Consider the following 19,091-nt stretch of genomic DNA (forward strand, 5'->3'; position numbering starts at 1 on the left):
TGAATATGAAAGCTAGTATCATTTTCACCTGAACTTAACTATAATTGAATTGCATTAACAAAAAACTTAATTAGGGTTAAGTTCAAGTCACAATTTTCACCTGAACTTAACTATGGTTAAATTGCATTAATAAAAAACTTAACTACGGATAAGTTCACAATCACATTTTTCACCTACACTTAACTATGATTAAGTTCACATTTACAATATTCACCTTAATCTAACTATGGTTAAGTTGCATTAATTGATAACTTAACTAGGGTAACAATTTTCACCTGAACTTAATTATATGGTTGAGTTTCATTAATTGAATACTTAAACTTGTGAATCAAAATGTTCATGTGACCTTTAATTAACTTATATTGATTTTCATTTAGAAAGAGCTTACATTTTAGTTGGTTAAGTTTCATTTGCAAATAACTATTAGGTAAGTTCTCTAAAATTAGAATGTTTACCTATATGGTTAAATTGTCATTTAAAAATCTTTAGCTATATTTGATTGTGATAGCTTTACTTGTATTAAATTTTGAATTAAAAATCTTTATTTTGACTTCTTTATGATTTTCATTTTCAAAAAAATTACACTATTAAATTCTCTTCCCAAAATCAAGATGTTCACCTAAACTTAATTATAGTTAAGTTTTAAGGTCTAAAATTTCACCTACTATGGTTAAGATTTATTTACAAAGAATTATTAAATTAACTTTTGTAAATCAAACTATTCACCTAGCTTTTGGTTATGTATCTCTCAACCACACATAAAGTGTTAATAACAAAATGTATAATATCATACTCAAAATTTTCACTTCGGTTCAAAATATGCTTTTATCATAGCAAACTACATTAAAATATATATATATATATATACTTTCATCCAAACTAACAATCAACCCTCAACAACATATAAACCTGCTGCATAGTCAAATTCAAACCCCACTACATAGGCAAATTTCTGAAGTAGAACAATTCAATTGTCTTTTTCTCTTGAAACCAATCCATACAGGCACCAATTAGTGAGCTGAATGGATGGTTATGCATATTTTATTAAGAACATTCCACAATCATCATTGCATGAAACATAAATAATCAAATTTAAGATCGTTATAAAAAATTTATTGTATATTACATAAAAGTAAAATGATAAGATAAATGTTTAGATATTTATTTACTTACATTTCTGTTGAGAAACATCATGCAATTGTTCAATGTCCCACTATTGGTCACCCTTAGGATCGCCATTCTCCCCATAATATGCTACAATATGCAATATACGCAGTAACAATCTAGCTAAAGGTATGGTGGCGCCCTTCAATCAATTATCACTATTAATGCCTATCAATGAGTCATACACAAATATTCTCCTTTTAACAAGGTGAACTACTCCCAATATCCAATCCATACTTTAAACATTAATGGGGACATACACAATGTCCACCTCAAACCATTTGATGAAAGGAATTGAGTGAAGCCCATTAGCTTAGCCAATAAGAACATCATTTGCTTTCATCTCAAATTGATTATATTTTTTTTTCATGTTTCTCCCACCTTACTTTAACATTTGCCATATAAGAAAAGATAAAAGAGAATAGTTAAAATAACATATGCATCTAATAATATGATAACTAACAGTAAGAAGATATCATAAATACCTAAATATATGGTATTTGTGGTGGTAAAATTTTGAGAAAATGTATGTGGCTTTTCTATTATCTACTTATGGAAAAAGTAGAAAACAATATCAATATGTTATATAATATATACAAAAAAAAAATAGTTATACTATTTGATTCAAATGTCAATATAATAATAAGTAAAATCAAAGACAATAAGAACATTTACTTACTAGACAATAAGGCACTCAAATTTAATATCCGTAGGTAACTCTTAGCAACACAATTAACATATTTCATTCTAATAATTGAAATAGCCTTATATGCCTAAACTTAGAAAACATATGGAAATCCAACTAGACTATATGCTTCTTATGGTATATTTACCTTTTATTGTTTTTTACCTTGATATTTTAACACTTGCTTCTCCAAGGCTTGTTGTAGCACAAATAACAAATCCTACCCCATTGATATTTATTGAAAACTTCCAAACTATTAACAAGACCAACCCATTGCATGTTTATTAAATTTTTTTCCTTCTTTCCCATGTAGAGCATGCTCAAGAAAATACAATAAGGCAAACTTGACTATGTCTTAGTTTTCACCTCACCTAAAAAAAGGAAAACTTCCTCCAAACGATCATTACATACTTAGTTTTCACAATTAAAGTAAGTATCCATTATTCTCAAAGATGTTTGATTATGCCAAGGGATGGGACTAAAACTTAAACTAGTAATAAATTTAAACTCATCTTGTCTAAATCTTAATCTCTCTAACCTTATTAAAAACCACATTTCATTATCCTTCTTTATCAAGCATTGACGTAATAGCATGTGGTGCATAATTTGAACTGAAAATTTAAGTTATGGCATAACCAAAAAACGTTCAAAACAAGAATTCTTGAACATATCTAATTGTTGCTTATTGAGCTTTTTCTATTATAATAAGGTATGACAAACATGAAACCTTTGTTGGGAAGTTCTTTTCTTCATGTATTTTAACTATAAAACATGTCAAGGTAATAGTAGTCTATAAATTAAACAAAATAAAATTACTAAAGATTTAATACAAAATTGTAAATGTTATACAATATCATATTGATCTAATAACAATTTATTATTTTGGGCACACTCCAATAGTTCCCAAATTTTTAAAAACATTAGTAACAAACCTAACCCTAGTTAAACACCATTGCATAGCATCCCTAAAAGGTCCAAAAATCCCTAAAATTTCATAAACTCTACAAAAACTTATTCTTAATCATATACCATTACATGAAATCGTTATATATTTTATTCACCCCAAATACATGACTAACAAAAATAGAAAACTAAAAAAAAATTATAAATATACAATTTATTATTTTGAATACACTTCAATAGTTCCTAAAATTTTAAAAGCATCAAGTAACAAACATAACCCTACTCAAACACTATTCCATAATATCCCTAAAAATACCAAAAATCCCAAAATTTTTATAAATTCTCTAAAAACTTAACCCTAATCAAAGATCACTACATTGAATACATTTAATTCACTCTAAGCACGGGATTAATAATAATACAAAAAACTAAAAAAATATATTAATATGCGATTTATTATTTTTCAACACAATTTATTAGTTCCCAAATTTGTAAAAAGATTAAGTAACAAGCCTAACCTTACTCAAACACCATTGCATAATATCCCTAAAAATTAAAAAAAAAAATCCTAAAATTTCTTACATTCCTAAAATTTCTTAAATTATTTGAAAACATATCCTTAATCACATGTCATTACATGAAATCAGTATATATTTTTTATTCACCCCAAATACATAATTGACAACAATGGAGAACTAAAAAAATTGTAAATATACAATTTATTATTTTGAATACACTTCAATAGTTCCCAAATTTAAAAAAACATTAAGTAATAATAAACATAACCTTAATCAAACACTATTGTATAACATCTTTAAAAATCTCAAAAATTTATAAAACATAAAGACTACACTCGTAGACTCGGTAGATTCACTTTCCTATTTCAGTGGCAATTAAGAGTTTTCTTAATAATTTTACTTTCCTTTTATATTCGTAATTGAAATATTTTGCTTTCTGACCACTATTTTAAACATTTTTGTTGTCATTCTTCAATGAAATCATTTTTTGTTTCTTGCTTGGAGATAAAATATGAAATAACTTCACAAAAAAATAAAAAATAAAAAAAATAAATGAGAAGTTTTTTAGGGCTTGAGAATGAAAGAGGGGATGAGAGGTAAAAAAGTTTTCTAGGATTGAGAATGATAGATGAGAAATTATCTAGGGCTTGTGAAGAAGAGATGAGAGATCTTTTTTTATGTACCTAAAAGAGAATGAAGTAGAATAAGCGTTGGAGGGAAGTAAAACAAAATGGGTATTTTGATCTTAATCAAGTCATTTTTTATGTTTTTTTTAGGGATGAGTTACTTTTACAAATATGGGTGTTATTTTAACCCATTTAACTAAATACCCTATTTATTTCCATTTTCTAAAGTCTCATCCCTTTTCTTTTATTTTCTTCTTTTTAAAAGTACATTTGATACATGAACATATGTAGGGAAAAAAAGAATTAAAATCCTAATAAGAGTGAGATTTGATTATTATTATAATAAATTTTTATTTATAATTCCATATTAAAAACGAACTTAATTAATAAAAATGTTACCTATTTCAATGTTTCAATTTTATCAAACTATCTTTCACTTTTTCTACCCATTTTCAAAAATGAATTAAAATGATACCTATCAGTCTTGTTATAGCTCACATGACTCATCATCAACAATTAACCCATACCCAAAGCTAACATGCTTGTTATCTTGACTAACCAAGGACGAAAATGTTGGATAAAATTGGTGATTCATCGTTGAAATATTGGGTATTAGCGACACCCGAAGTGAAAAAGGTGATCGAAAAATCGATCAGCAGATATTTCAGGAAAATTGATAAAAAAAATCAGCGATTTATAGTCGATATATCAAATTTTGGCGATAAATTGTGGAAACGGGTGAAAATGGTGTTGTGGGCACAAAAAAATCAGCGACATATCGTCGATTTATTGAGAAAAAATCGATTGATTATGTCGGTAGCTGATCATTCTTGGTGATAGGCGACAACTGCTTTTTTGGCTTGCTTTTTAAGCTTGTGGCAGACTATTTTTTAGGCTTATGGAAGATTGATTTTTAGGCTTGTAGCAGGCTGATTTTTAGCTTGTGGCAGGCTATTTTTTAGGCTTGTGGTAGACTAATTTTTAAGCTTGTGGCAGGCTACTTTTGCTCATCCAACGACCAAAAATATGGTCATATATATATTGAAGTGGTTGAATGGTTAATTAAAGGGCTCAAATTAAATCTGGCCTTGATCTAACGGCAAAAAACACAGCCACCTTTTTAAAGTTAATCCTAACAGTTAGTTGCCAAATCCAATGGCCAAGATTAAATTTGGCATTGATCTAACGGCCAGAAACATGGTCGTATTTTTAAAGCTGATTCCAACGGTCAGCTGCCAAATCCAAGGGCCAAGATTAAATATGGCCTTGATCCAATGGTTGGGAAGTGATTCCAACGGTTATTTGAATATCCGATGGTCATATTTCATCCAAATTTGATCAAACAGCCAAAATGAATTATAATGTTAAAATGAGCATCCAACGGCTATTTTGGTTGGATTTTTTTTTTATATAAATACTTCATTCTCCAAGTATTTCATCCTCAATTCAATTGAAAGTATCTTGGTTTCTTATTGCTCAAATTTTATTTATGATTATTCTGAAAATTTTATAAATTTGGTGTTCAAGTAGTGCATTAACTCCAAATCAAGGTCAACCAATTACTTTAAAGTATCGGGTATGTATTTAATCCAATTTAACTTATGTAATTAGTATAAGTTTAATAATTTAAATGATTGAATTTTTTTTAATAATAGTTTAATATTAAAAAAATCAGAGTAGTTTTTCTTTTAAAATTAGTATAATATTGAAGTTAAATTATAATAAATTATTTATTCAATTTCATGTTATGAATTAAATGTAATATTAGTTTTATGTATATTTTTTTAATATTAGTATATTGTAAATTATTTATTCAATTCCATGTTATGAATTAAATTTAATATTAGTTTTATAATCAAGTTAAATTATAGTATATCGTACATCCAATTTAATTTATATGTGTGGTTCTAGATTTTAATCACCTAAGTATGTAAATGTTCAATATATTAAGTTAATTAAATTAATGATTTAAATTTAGGATTTACAATTGGTGTAGTGTTGAACTTAAATTAATGGTTCTAGATTTAAATTTTATGTTGTGCATAGTTCACTTTCAATTGTAATTAAATTTAATATTAATCTTATATTTAAGTTAGAGTATAGTTTATTAATCATCCAATTTTATTTATATGCAAGGTTCTACATTTTAATCCCCTAATTAATTAGTACATGTCCAATATATTTAAGTAAATTAAATTTCATTTTAATTTACATTCCAATTGTTTATTTAATTTGATGAAGTTAAATTATAGTATATTGTAAATCCTATTTAATTAATATGCAAGGTTCTACATTTTAATACATGTCTAATATATTTAAGTAAATTAAATTAATTGTTTAAAATTACTATTTTTGCCATTAGTGTACTATTTAAATTAAATTATAACAAATTGTTTATTTAATTTTATGTTATGCATAGTCCACTTTTAATTGTAATTAAATTTAATATTAATGTTATATTGAAGTTAAATTATAGTCTATTGTACACCTAATTTCATTTATTTTAAATCACATAATTAGATCATTTAAGTTAATTAAATTAATGGTTTAATGCTTCAAATTGAAGAGAATAACTAGTAGAAGTGGAAGTGGAACTGCAAGTGGGAGTGACGCAACGGGACGAGATCCAGCTTGGAAACATTGTAAGTTGATGGAAGGAAACAAAAATGACACAATTTGTAACTATTGTGCCCCATTGATTAAAAGTGGAGGCATCACTCAATTCAAGTTTCATTTATCGCATATAGACTTGCACTCAAACACCAAAAAGTGTCATAGAGTGCCTCCTAAAGTAAAAGAAGAAATATGAGAGCTTTTGCATAAAATAAAATAAAAACCAAAGCAAAAGCAAAGAAAGTTGTAGATATCGAAGAGATTCATGCTGAATTACGTGGCATAATGGGAGACAACCAAAGATATGTCATAGACGAGGATGATGATGATGATGACAATAATGTGTACATGTATCTGATAGATATGCACCCTACTGAGTGAGATGCTTATAAAGCTATAGTTCAAGCCTCCAAAGTTACATAATGAGATCAACAACAACATGAAACATTTGTGGGAAACAAACGTAAAACAGGTGAGTAATCATGTCCTAGTGATGCACCGAGGCCGATACGAAAATCACAAAGCTTTCGATATTTAGAACCATCATCGCATATTGCCCCTTCATTGTACAAGTCTTCTGTAGCAAAACAAAGAAATATCAAATATTTATTCAAAGGTGGTTCCATTAAAGAAACAATGGGATGCTTAATAATCAAATTATTCATTTATGAGAGTGTTGCGCCCTATAAAGCAAACTCTCACCATTTTAAGAATATGATCATCGGTTCACAACAAGCAGGTAATTATTAATTACTCTATTTTTAGATTGTTTGAGTAAGTGTAGTATTTTATGACATGTTTTAAATATTTCTTACACATGAATTTCAGGAACATGAATCAAACCTCCATCTCCATATGAAATAAAGAACAAGTACTTGGAAATAGAGTATGCTGAAATGGAAGCTTATTTGAACCAACAAAGAGAAAAATGAAAGACACGTGGGTGCACAATAATGTCTAATGGATGGATAGGGTCCACGAAATTAAGTATAATTAATTTCATGGCCTATTCAAAAGGGACCACGATGTTCCTCAAGCCACTTGATGCATCTAACAATATTAAAGACCACAAATATATATACAAGCTATTGAAGAGTGTTATCAAAGATGTTGGGGAAGAAAATGTGGTCCAAATTATCACAGATAATGGGTCGGCATTTGTGAAAATAGACAAACTGTTGATGAAAAAGTTTAACTTACATTGGACTATATGTGCGGTGGTGCACTACATTGACTTAATGTTTGAAGACATTGGCAAAAAACCAAGTGTTGCAGAAGTGACAAGCAATGCTCGAAAGATAACCAACTTCATTTACAACCATGGTTGGTTACTTGCGCAAATGAGAAATTTTTTTGGTGGAGACATTATTCAACGTGGAGCTACGAGGTTGGCTACCGACTATATTGCTCTTGATAGCCTTCTTTAAAAAAGGGTTGATTTGAAGAAATTGTTTATGAGTGATCAATGGGCACAAAAAAAGCTCATTCGAACAAAAATCGGTCAAGAAGTAGAGAAATTAATGTTTGACCATCCGTATTGGGACAAAGTGACAAAAGTAGTTTCATTATATGAGCCATAATACGTGGTGCTTCGTCTTGTAGATTCAGAAGTTGTTCCTATAATGCCCTTTGTGTACAAGCCTGTGCAAGTGGTGAAAGAAAACCTCATTTATCACCAAGTTAGAGAATGGATGTTTGAAATAATAAAAGGTCGTTGGGAGAAAACACTGAAACATTCACTTCATGCTGCAGGTAATTAACCACTTCCATCTTCATAAGTTCTTAGTCTTGATGTTATATAATTTTTTCTCCTATAAAATACTAACTTTACTTAATTTTATTGTAGCACATTTCTTGAATCCAAGGTTTCAATACAGACGTGGAGTTGGTAGCAATCCCGAACTGCTCCAAACAATCCAGATATTTTTACGAAATTAGACCCAACTATTGAATCACTTAGTCAATTTGAAAATGAAGTAAACTAAAAATATTTTATTTATCAATTTATTTTAACGTTTACTAAAAATATTATATTCACATGTTGAATATTGAATACATAGCTTGTATTTTTTCGAGATGTGAAAAAAGGATTCGGTGATCGAGCGGCGGTTGCCGCAAGGTCAACCATGGTTCTTGGTGAGTATTATTTCTTAATAGAAAACCAAATTTATTATGATTATTATAAATTCACAACATAAGTATTTATATAATTATGAATTTGGTTGCAGTTGAATGGTTGTTCATGTATGGAAACCATACACCGACATTGAGGAAGTTAGCCATCAAATTTCTTTCACAAACTGCATCATCTTCTGCCTGTGAAAGAAATTGGAGCACATTTTCTCTCATTCACACGAAGCAACAAAATTGTCTGGCTTACCCTCGATTGCAACAATTAGTTTTTTGTTATTATAATATGAAGCTAAAGCCGCGTGATATGGAGGTAGAAAATGATAGAGTTTCTAAGAAAGATTACCTTGATCTCCTTGAAATTTCAGCTGAGGTGGGTGAAGAAGGGAACAATCAATTGTTCCAATGGGTTAGGCCTTTACACTTGGATAATGAAATCAAAAATCATGATCCATGGATTATTGCTCATACTCGAGAATTTGGTGTTGACATTGATCGAGTGTTGTCTAAAAAAGTTCATAGTGAGAGTTTTAGCAAAGACACTGATGATTCATTTGAGGCAGCATTAAATTCACATCCTTCGGTTGACTCCACAAGTGTTGGGCAAAGTAGTAGACCTAGTACTGTTGGTACTTCTACTGCTGGTTACGATGATTCAAGAGGTGAAACTGATGATGGAGGTGATAATGCGAGAGGAGATGTTGGGCAACAACAACAAAGTCAATTTCCAATGAGCTCATTCACCTATGAAGATGATTTCACACACTGCACCCAAGATGAAGACCATGGCTCTAGAAGAGCTAGTCCAAACATATGAGTTATTGGGAAGCCGTATAGAGGAAAAGAACGGACGATGGCACCACCATTTAATGAGCAATTATTTTCAGCTAGTTTTGAATCTATGAGTATAGGGACTCAATTTAGTGACTCGTCTGAAGAGGCTAACATTTATCCTCCTTATGTGATGGGTTATGGTCAACGTTCAAGTTCAACGGATGAAGAGTATGGTATGCCTAGTGATTACTACCAAAAAGTGCTATTTTGTAGACCTAATTATAATGGTTTTAAGCACCTTTGAGTAGTAATCATATTCATTTAACCCAATTAATTCATTAAGGTCCTTAATAATTGGTTTTAACCATTTTGTGGCAAGTTTACATGTTTATATCAGCTTATGAATCAATTCAAGCATGCCAAATGATGGAGGAGCTACTTGGACAAGTTAAAGCAAGGATTTTGGAAGTTTACAGGCTTGAATTTCAAGTGGAAACACGAGCACAAACAAAGGGATAGCCGTTTCGCAAGGCAAGGCAAAGTACCTTGCCAAAATGCAATTTTCGCAAGGTAAAAATGCACCTTGCCAAATTTGGCAAGGTGAATTTACTCATGATGCGAAAATATGGCACTTCGCATCATGAGTAATTCACCTTGCGAAAATTTCGCAAGGTAACCTTTTACCTTGCCAAAATTTCGCAAGTAACCTTTTACCTTGCCAAATTTCCTCTGTTTCTCCACGCACACACCACCGACTTCCCAGATATTTTTAGCTTGATATTTTCTCGTGTAAATTCCTTTTGTAACCTTGTATTCAGCCGACATAAGGTTTTATCTTGTAATTTTGCTATATATAGAGGTGCACAACGCCTCCAAAAAAAAAAAAGATTTTGGGGGATTGATCCTCTGTATATTAACTTAGAAATATATAAAACTCTATTTTTCTCTTTTCTCCGGTTCTTCCCCATTTCTATTTTCTTAGTAGCCAAACAGCCTCTGAGGACTTTTCCTCAGAGGATGATTGGCTAAAACTTTTAAGTTTCTCAAAGTATGGATGTTATGTGATGACTTGGATGCAATCCCATGGAAATTTCTCGCACCTGGAAGGTAAGGTAGTCATTTTTCATTAATGGTTCATTAATGCAAAGTTTGGTTTTTATTTCCTTTGGACAACTTCCAACGGCCAAGTATTATTTCCTTTGGACAACTTCCAACGGCCAATACTTGATAAACTTTTGGATTTCTATCCATTAGTTATCTTCTACGAGCTATTGGATTGTGAGGTTTTCAATTCCAAGTTTTGCATTAATCCGTTAGAACCAATTTCAATGGCCATTGAAAGGTGAGTTTATCACCTGGAATGACTTTGAGTTGCCAATATTTGGTAAGCTTTTAGCTTTAGACCATTAGTTATCTCTTACGAGCCATTCAAAGGAAGTCTAAGGTGAATAACCATTGATGAAATTCACTACCATCTGTTTTGCCATTTTAAAGGATTAAAACTTGATTTGCTAAATCCATACCGGTTCGGGAAGCAAGCATCACCATAGTTGCAACCCCAACGTGAGGAGCCTATCCTGAGATTTCCAATTTGCATAAGAGCCAGAGCATAGCTATCCTATCTTTGAGAAACTTGTTTTTACACCCTTTCATTTTAGTCTTTAATGTTAGCTTAAATTAGTTTAAATCTTTTTAAAACATTTACATCTTCTTTTAAAGCTAACATCCATAAGAAAATCACCTATTTTTCCTAATTTGAATATCACTAGTGTTTGCGAAAACCCTTCCCAGCGAACGATCCTAGAACCACTATGCTATAGTAGCTTGGCTACTTTAGTAATAGTATTTAAGGTATAAATTTTGTTGATACGCCTTTAAAGCTAAGCTACCATAAGTCGCATCACCTAGTCATTCTCCTTCTACACAAATGGCATACGACTCATATCACATTCCATGTCAGATGCAAGGAAAATTTGACACAAGCACATGGGTGAACCCAAAGTATCCCATCCATGTGGAGGTAGTGGGCAGGACTCAAGAGATCTATGCATGACATCTTCAGATTTTTAATCAATACTATCGAGGCTCATTGACTTGGTACCAATATTGTCTCCAACAACAAGATGAGATTTCTTCATCTATCAATTCCATTTAACCACATCGATCATCATTTTGGTACTAAAGGTTCATTACAATGTAATATGTACAAATTATTGATATTTAATGAAAGCAAATCTTTCATCTAGCTTCATAATGAGTGTACACTTACAAAATTTACATTTTTTATCGATCAACATGAAATAATTGAATTTAATATCGGAAATCATATATACATATATCAATTTCTTCAACAAAACAACTTTAAAATGTTTATTATACTTCTAAAAATATATCTAAGAGTTTTTTTTTTTTTTTTTACATTTCCATGACTTTTGATTACTTTTTGGTCTACCGACATTTTGTGTCAAAATATCTATCGATATATCTCCGATATATTCGTAAAATCGAAGTACCGATATATCTGTCATTATCGATATTTTTATCCTTGTGACTAACACACCTAAAAGTTAAGAAGAGTATAATAAAATTAAAAAACTTAAAAGCCAATGAAATTTTTTTAACTTCTTCACCTCTTTAGTCTCGTTAACCAAATCACACACACACAAGAAGAGAAAAATAAAAAAGAACACGAGATGTTAACATGGTTTGGTGATCAACATGATCCTTATGTCCATGAAGTGTACCAACACTTAACAATCTACTAATCCAAAGGAACAAGATGAGTTACAATGGTAAAGCTCTCAAAGACACCTTTCAATTATGGTTGCACTTTCTCAAAAAATAAAACCCTAAATCATAAAAATGTTAAATATATAATAAAGGCAAACTCATCATTCATTTCATAAAAAATAATTTCTTTAAGGGGTGTTACCCCCTTCAATCCTTATGAGCTAATTGAGTAACTCGACTCCCGACATCCTGAGTGAAACACAATAAAACTTATTCAGGTTTCACAATCCAATAATCTTCTACTTGAAGACTAAAACAAAAGTAAAATACTATTCTTCAATGATTAATGGATACGATGTACTCAAACAACCTGTCCTTACCCTTGATCCACTGAAGTTATGCACAACTCCAATTTTTTTGCTATCACTGCTTTAGACAACATGTCAACTAGATTCTTGCTTGCTACCTTATATCTTCACAAGTCTTAACATTCCATTTTCAATCAAAGACCTAATAAAGTGATAATGACGTTTTACATGTTTAATCTTGGAATGAAATGTTAAATTCTTAGCCAAATGTATTGCATTTTGGCTATCACTATGCAAAACATTCATCACCCATTCGAATCCCAACTCTACTAACAGACTCTACAATCAAATCATTTCTTTTCTAGCTTTTTGCATGGTCATATACTCTACTTCAGTTGTAGATAAAGCAACAATCTTCTACAACTCATGCTGAATCTTTGCAATACCTTACAAATATACTCAGCATAAGATAACTACAAGGTGTTTGATTGTATGTCTCTACTAATCCTCATCCCAAGTAACAAGAATGGTCCACATTGCACTTGAGATGCCCATTATTTTGCATGAAATTATCTAAGCTTTTATACTATTGTCTCAAGGCTTGTTTGACACCATATAAGCTCTTAGTCAATTTGTACACCAGATTCTCTTTACCCTTTACTACAAAACATTTGGTTGTTGCATATATATTTACCCATCCAAATCACCATGGAGAAAAGTTTTCTTCACATCTAACTACTCAAGATGCAAAACCTCTATTACTACAATACTCAAAATAGACCGAATAGTAGTTAGTTTCACAATTGGAGGAAAAATGTTTGTATAGTCAATCCTTTATTTCTACTAAAACCCTTTGACCACCATTTTAGCCTTATATCTCTTGGAACCATCATGCTCCTACTTAATTCGATACACTTACTTATTATGGAAAGTTTTATTAACTATTGGTAACTCAACTAGCTTCCAAGTCTAGTGAAGAATAAGATACTTCTTTTCATCTTTCATCATAAGCTCCCACTTGCTATTATCTTCCACCCGACATGCTTCATCATAACATTCTGGTTTACCTCCATCTGTCAATAGAAAATAGTTTAAATACTTCTTGTTTGGTACATGTGGCATGTTGGATCTTCTCAATGTAGGAACTGAAACTAGATCCTATGGTATATCAACATCCTATGTAGTGTTTTCCTCAATCTATTGATTATGACCTATCTTATCTACCATACGTAGCTCTAGGATATCATTTGGCTGAAAGTAAATAGGTTCGAGTTGTACCAGACTAGTGGACTATGTTGCGTCTCTGTTCTTATACAAAACTTTCTCATTGAATATGACATCCTTACTTATAATCACTTTCTTATTCTGCTCATCCCAAAACTTATAACCAAAATCATCAACACCATAACCAATGAAAGTGCATTTTAATGATTTAGCATCAAGTTTGTTTCTACCATGATCATTAATATGTACATATGAGACAACCAAATACCCTTAAATAAGAAAGTTTTACTTTTTTTTTCCAGTCCACACTTCTTCTAGTATTCTATGATCTAATGGTGTTGATGGTCCTTGATTGATCAAGTAAGTTGTTGTGTTGATTGCTTCTACCCGGAATTGCTTTGACAACCCTACCTTTATATGCATGCTTTTGGTTTCTTAGCCAATGTCATGTTCATTCGTTCTGATGTACCATTCTATTAGTGTGTCCCTGACACAATCTTCTTCAATTTAATTATATTCTCATAAAAAAAACTTCTTAAACTTAGAGTCTTCATACTACCTACCATTATTAGACCACAATTTCTTGACTCTCATACCTATCTCATTCTCCACCATTTCTTTCGATCTATTGAATACATCAAACACTTCTGATTTGTACCTCATAAAGTATACACATACTTTCCTCAAATGATCATCAATGAAGGTTACAAAATGAGATCTTCCACTAATAGATGAAATTGAAGTAGGTCTCCAAACATCTATGTGAACTAACTCCAAATTTGCTTCTTTTGGAAGTCTTCCAATTTTCTTAAAGCTAACCATTCTCTATTTCCCAAATATGCAACTTTCACACATGCCAATGTCAACCAACTTCAAACCTGATAGTTTTCCATTCAAGTACATAATTTCTAACCCCTTACTACTCATGTGATCAAGCCTTTGATGTCACAAATTCATATTTTCTTTGCTCTCAACAATTGCAATAACCATCTATTGTCATGTAAAGAGTACTACTCTTCTTGCCACGAGCAATAATCATCACTCCCTTTGAGATTTTCCACATGTCACTTGAAAAAGTTATCACATAGTCATCTTTCTCTAACTACCCAATAGAATAAGATTCTTTCTCAAGTTTGGAACATTCCTCGTGTTGTCCAAATTCCATACAAACCCATTTAGTTTGATTTCAACTTCACCTTTGCCAATAACATCACATGCTTAGTCATCACCTAGATACACCTTCCTCATATTATCTGAGAAATAATTCTCAAATAATTCTCTACTTTAGGTAGCATGGAACAATGCCCCTGAATCTAATACCTACGATTTTGTCTTACTCTATAAAAAGTAGATAAGAACATCATCTAATTCTTTTAACACAACATTTGCACTAGTCTTGTTGTCACCATTCTTATCATTCTTGGCAACCCTGCACTCTTTCTTATAGTGTCCATTCATTCCACAATTCCAACATTCGATATCTTTCTTACTATGATGTTGGGAATTTCTGGATTTCGACCTGTCATTCCTCGATCTAGATTTATCGGCTCGTTACCTTTGTTTTGGTTTATGTCTCTACTCTCTATGTTTAATGTTAATCCTAAATTATAAAAATCGTCTTCATGCTTCCTAGTCTCGTCAATCAATAATCATGTCCACTACCTTTGAAAATACCAACTTCGATTTCCTTAATAAACCATTAATTAAGGTGACTGTGTCTTTCCAACTCTCGGGCAATTTATCAAGGATCAATGGGGCTTGAATCTCATCATCAAATTTAATATCAATTGAATTTAATTGATTCGTGATCTCATTAAATTCATTCAAGTGCTGCTTGGAATTCCCATTCTTAGGTATCTTCAAATTAAACAACCTTTTAATCTGGTGTACCTTATTTGCTGCAAAGGGCTATTTGTACATACTAGTTAGGGCAACCATAAGAGAAGTTGTTATATTCTTGTTTTTTATGTTGAAAGAAACCAATTTTGACAAGGCTAACCTAATCACACCAAGGGCTTTGCGATCCAGGAAATTCCATTCCTTTTCATCCATCGAATCTGGTTTCTCACCTAATGACATATACAAATCTTTCTAGTACAAATAATCTTCCATTTGCATATTCTAGAAATCAAAATTTGTACCATTGAATTTCTCAATTTAGCATGCATCCTTCTATAATCCCATTACTTCTGCTCAAACGGTGATTGGTTGAACATGTCAAGTTAAGGATTTGCAAGCCTAGGCACTCTAATATTAGTTGTTAACTAAATCATACATACACAAGAAAAATAAATAAATAAATAACACAAGATATTAATGTGGTTCAACAATCAATGTGATCCTTATGTCCATGGAGTGTACCAACACTTAACAATCCATTAATCAAAAGGAACAAGAAGAATTACAATGGTGAAGCCCTCCAAAACACCTCTCAATTGCGACTATACTATCTCAAAACACAAAACCCTAAAACATAAGGCCAAACTCGTCATTCATCTCATAAATAAAAATAAAAATAAAAATAAAAAATTCTCTAGGGAGCGCTACCCTTTAAACCCCCATGAGTTGATCGAGTAGCTTGAACCTTGACATCCTGAGCGAAGCGCAACAAAACTAATTCAGGCCTTACAATCCAATAGGTCCTTATTAGAAAGTCATAGTGGTAAAATTTGAGCTTTTATGGTTCTACCAAATGGAACCTTGGGTGTTATGCCATATACGAGAGAAAGTTTATTAAACTAACTTTCCAAAGCCTTAAGACTCAATCCATTTGAAGTTCAAATGAAAAATATGTCAATAGTTGAAGTAGCGAATGTTTTTGTCAATCTAATAAGGATACACTAACACCTCTAAACCCCCTTCACAGTAAAATCCTCGTAAAAAACTCAATTTGACTCCCAATTGTAATTCTTCTTGCCCTAAATTAAATTTTGTAGCATTTCAAAAGCTTAAATACACTAAAGAAAACTTTGCTTACATGACTTGACATCCTCCCAAAGCTTTAATTATGCTAAGATTAACGAAGATACCTACCTAAATAACTTATGCCTTGATCAATGTTTTTAGATTAGGCACTCGAGCAATTACTTATGGCGCTTGAGTGGTCATCGCCTAGAGGCAATAGTAAGGAAATGGCAACAACATAAGAAGGGCATATTTGGGATTTTGTAATAGATCAAGTTTTTTTTTTATAAGGTTATTTTGGTAATTTGGGAATTTGGATTGTATCCAAATTTAATTACCAAATATGCAATAAGATTTCTAAGGCTATGAGAATATTTTATTTATTTCTTTTTTATGTTCATTATGCTATTTATTCATATTTTTGGCATGTGGTTATTTTGGTATTCTTAGGGTAAGTTGATTTTCATGAAATTTTTCTAAAATTGGATACCTTATTAATTTGAATGTGCAAGGATTTTATAAATCTTTTATATTAAAGAATGGACAAATTGGAAAGGTATAAAGAGTTTAGAAAAGTATAAAGATTTTCCTTTCTTTCTCAAAATTAATTCTTAGATATTTTATTTTGAAAAAAAAAATCTTTTTTTTTTTTTTAGATCTCTAAGAAAATCGTTTCTTTTTAATAAAGAACTCTTATTTCCAATACTTTATAAAATAAGATATTTTTTTTATTTTGGGCAATATTCAAATTTAAAGAAAATAAGTTAATTTTGAAAAATCCATGAATGATAATCTACAACTAAGAAGGATTACCAAAAATAAGTCTTAAATAAATAGTAAATAATTGAAATAAATACTTTGAAAATAGTTTCCAAATTTTATAATGTTTATTTAATTGGAAATAATGTATAGAAAAAGAAACTTTCTATTTTGATTTTTTATATATATAAAAAACTTCACTCCTTTTACATCAAGATTGAAATTTAGAAAGTAAACATTTTTGGGAAAATTTTTATAGACGACATTTGTTCCATTGAGGACTTACTACTTTTGAAATAAAACTTTAATTTCTATTTTGATTTGAGGTGATTACTACCCCACTGGTGGGTTAGGTCCTAAGAATAAAGAGATATGGAGTTTCCTTTAGAACAAAATTAGATATGTCGATAATGGGAGCAATCACCCTACTAGTGGGGTTCTCTACTAAGATGACATTGATAGTTTAAAAACAATAGTTATACACTTGACATTGGATATGAAGTTGTTGAATAGCCCACTATGGTCCTATTTACATAATCCATGGACTAAATAAAAGGTATGTTGATTTCGTTTTTAGATACCTTTAAGGTTAAGGTAGGAAGATCAATCTATGATGGTCTCTAACTAGCAAATAAGATCATGATACCCAATGTAAGCTTGATGCTTATAAGTACTAGGATACCATGTAAATAGAAATGTATAATTGAGAGCTTTACTTTTTTGCTAAATTATTATGTGCTTGAAGTGAATGCTTAGTTAATTAATGCATGTTTTATTTTTGTTAGAGATGTCATGTTGTATAATCCCATTAATTCGATTCTCACAACAAATAAATTGATCGGACCAAACTATGTGGATTGGAAAAGGAATTTGGACATAGTACATATTTCAAAGGAGTTAAAATGGGTAACTTAAGAATTAGTTCCATCTTCCCCTAATGAACATTTCCCGTAAGAGAAGAATGATAGTTATCACCATTAGTAAAGGGTGGATTAGAAGACCAAGTATATCATACTTGGATCTTTGGATAACATGTTGCAACATCAACATATGTCCATGCTAATAGCCTATGATATACTTATTAGTATCCATGAGATATTTGGTGATAAAGGCAGGCCAACTAGACAAATTGTTGTTAAAACCATAATGGATGCTAAGATGTTAGAAGGAACTCCCATTAAGGGTCATATTATTTGTATGATCAACCTCTTTAATGAGATGAAGATCCTTAGAGTTGAGTTGATATGGTACTAGAAATCTTGTTGGATTCTTTCAAGTAGTTCAAGTTCAATTATTCTATGAATAAGTTTGTAATGAGCTTACCTGAACTGATGAGAGAACTCTAGACTACTGAGAGGATTCTTAAGGACCAGAGAGGCATTCATGTGGCAGTCAAGAGTTCTTCAAGTTCTTTTAACCAAAAAGAAAGAACAATATTGAGTCCACTAAATAGAAGGGAAATATCAAGGGAAAGGAGGAGAAGAAGAAGAGTTAAGGTCAAGCCAAACGTCTTGTGGTAAGAAAGACCACTGGAAGGAGTGTGAAATTCTTGAAAAGATAACTAGGTATGCATCATTCTCTTATAGTTGAATCGTGTTTAGTGATGGATTCCACTAATTCTTGATGGATAGATTTCAAAGCCACTGATCATGTTTGTAATTCTTTACAAGGGGTTCTACTAAGAAAAAGGTTGAATGATGACAAGGACATGTAACGAAAATTTTATATAAACCCCCTTAGGAGTTTAGGGTTC

The sequence above is a fragment of the Vitis riparia genome, chromosome 4 (genome assembly GCF_004353265.1).
Source record: "Vitis riparia cultivar Riparia Gloire de Montpellier isolate 1030 chromosome 4, EGFV_Vit.rip_1.0, whole genome shotgun sequence".
Taxonomy (NCBI): Eukaryota; Viridiplantae; Streptophyta; class Magnoliopsida; order Vitales; family Vitaceae; genus Vitis; species Vitis riparia.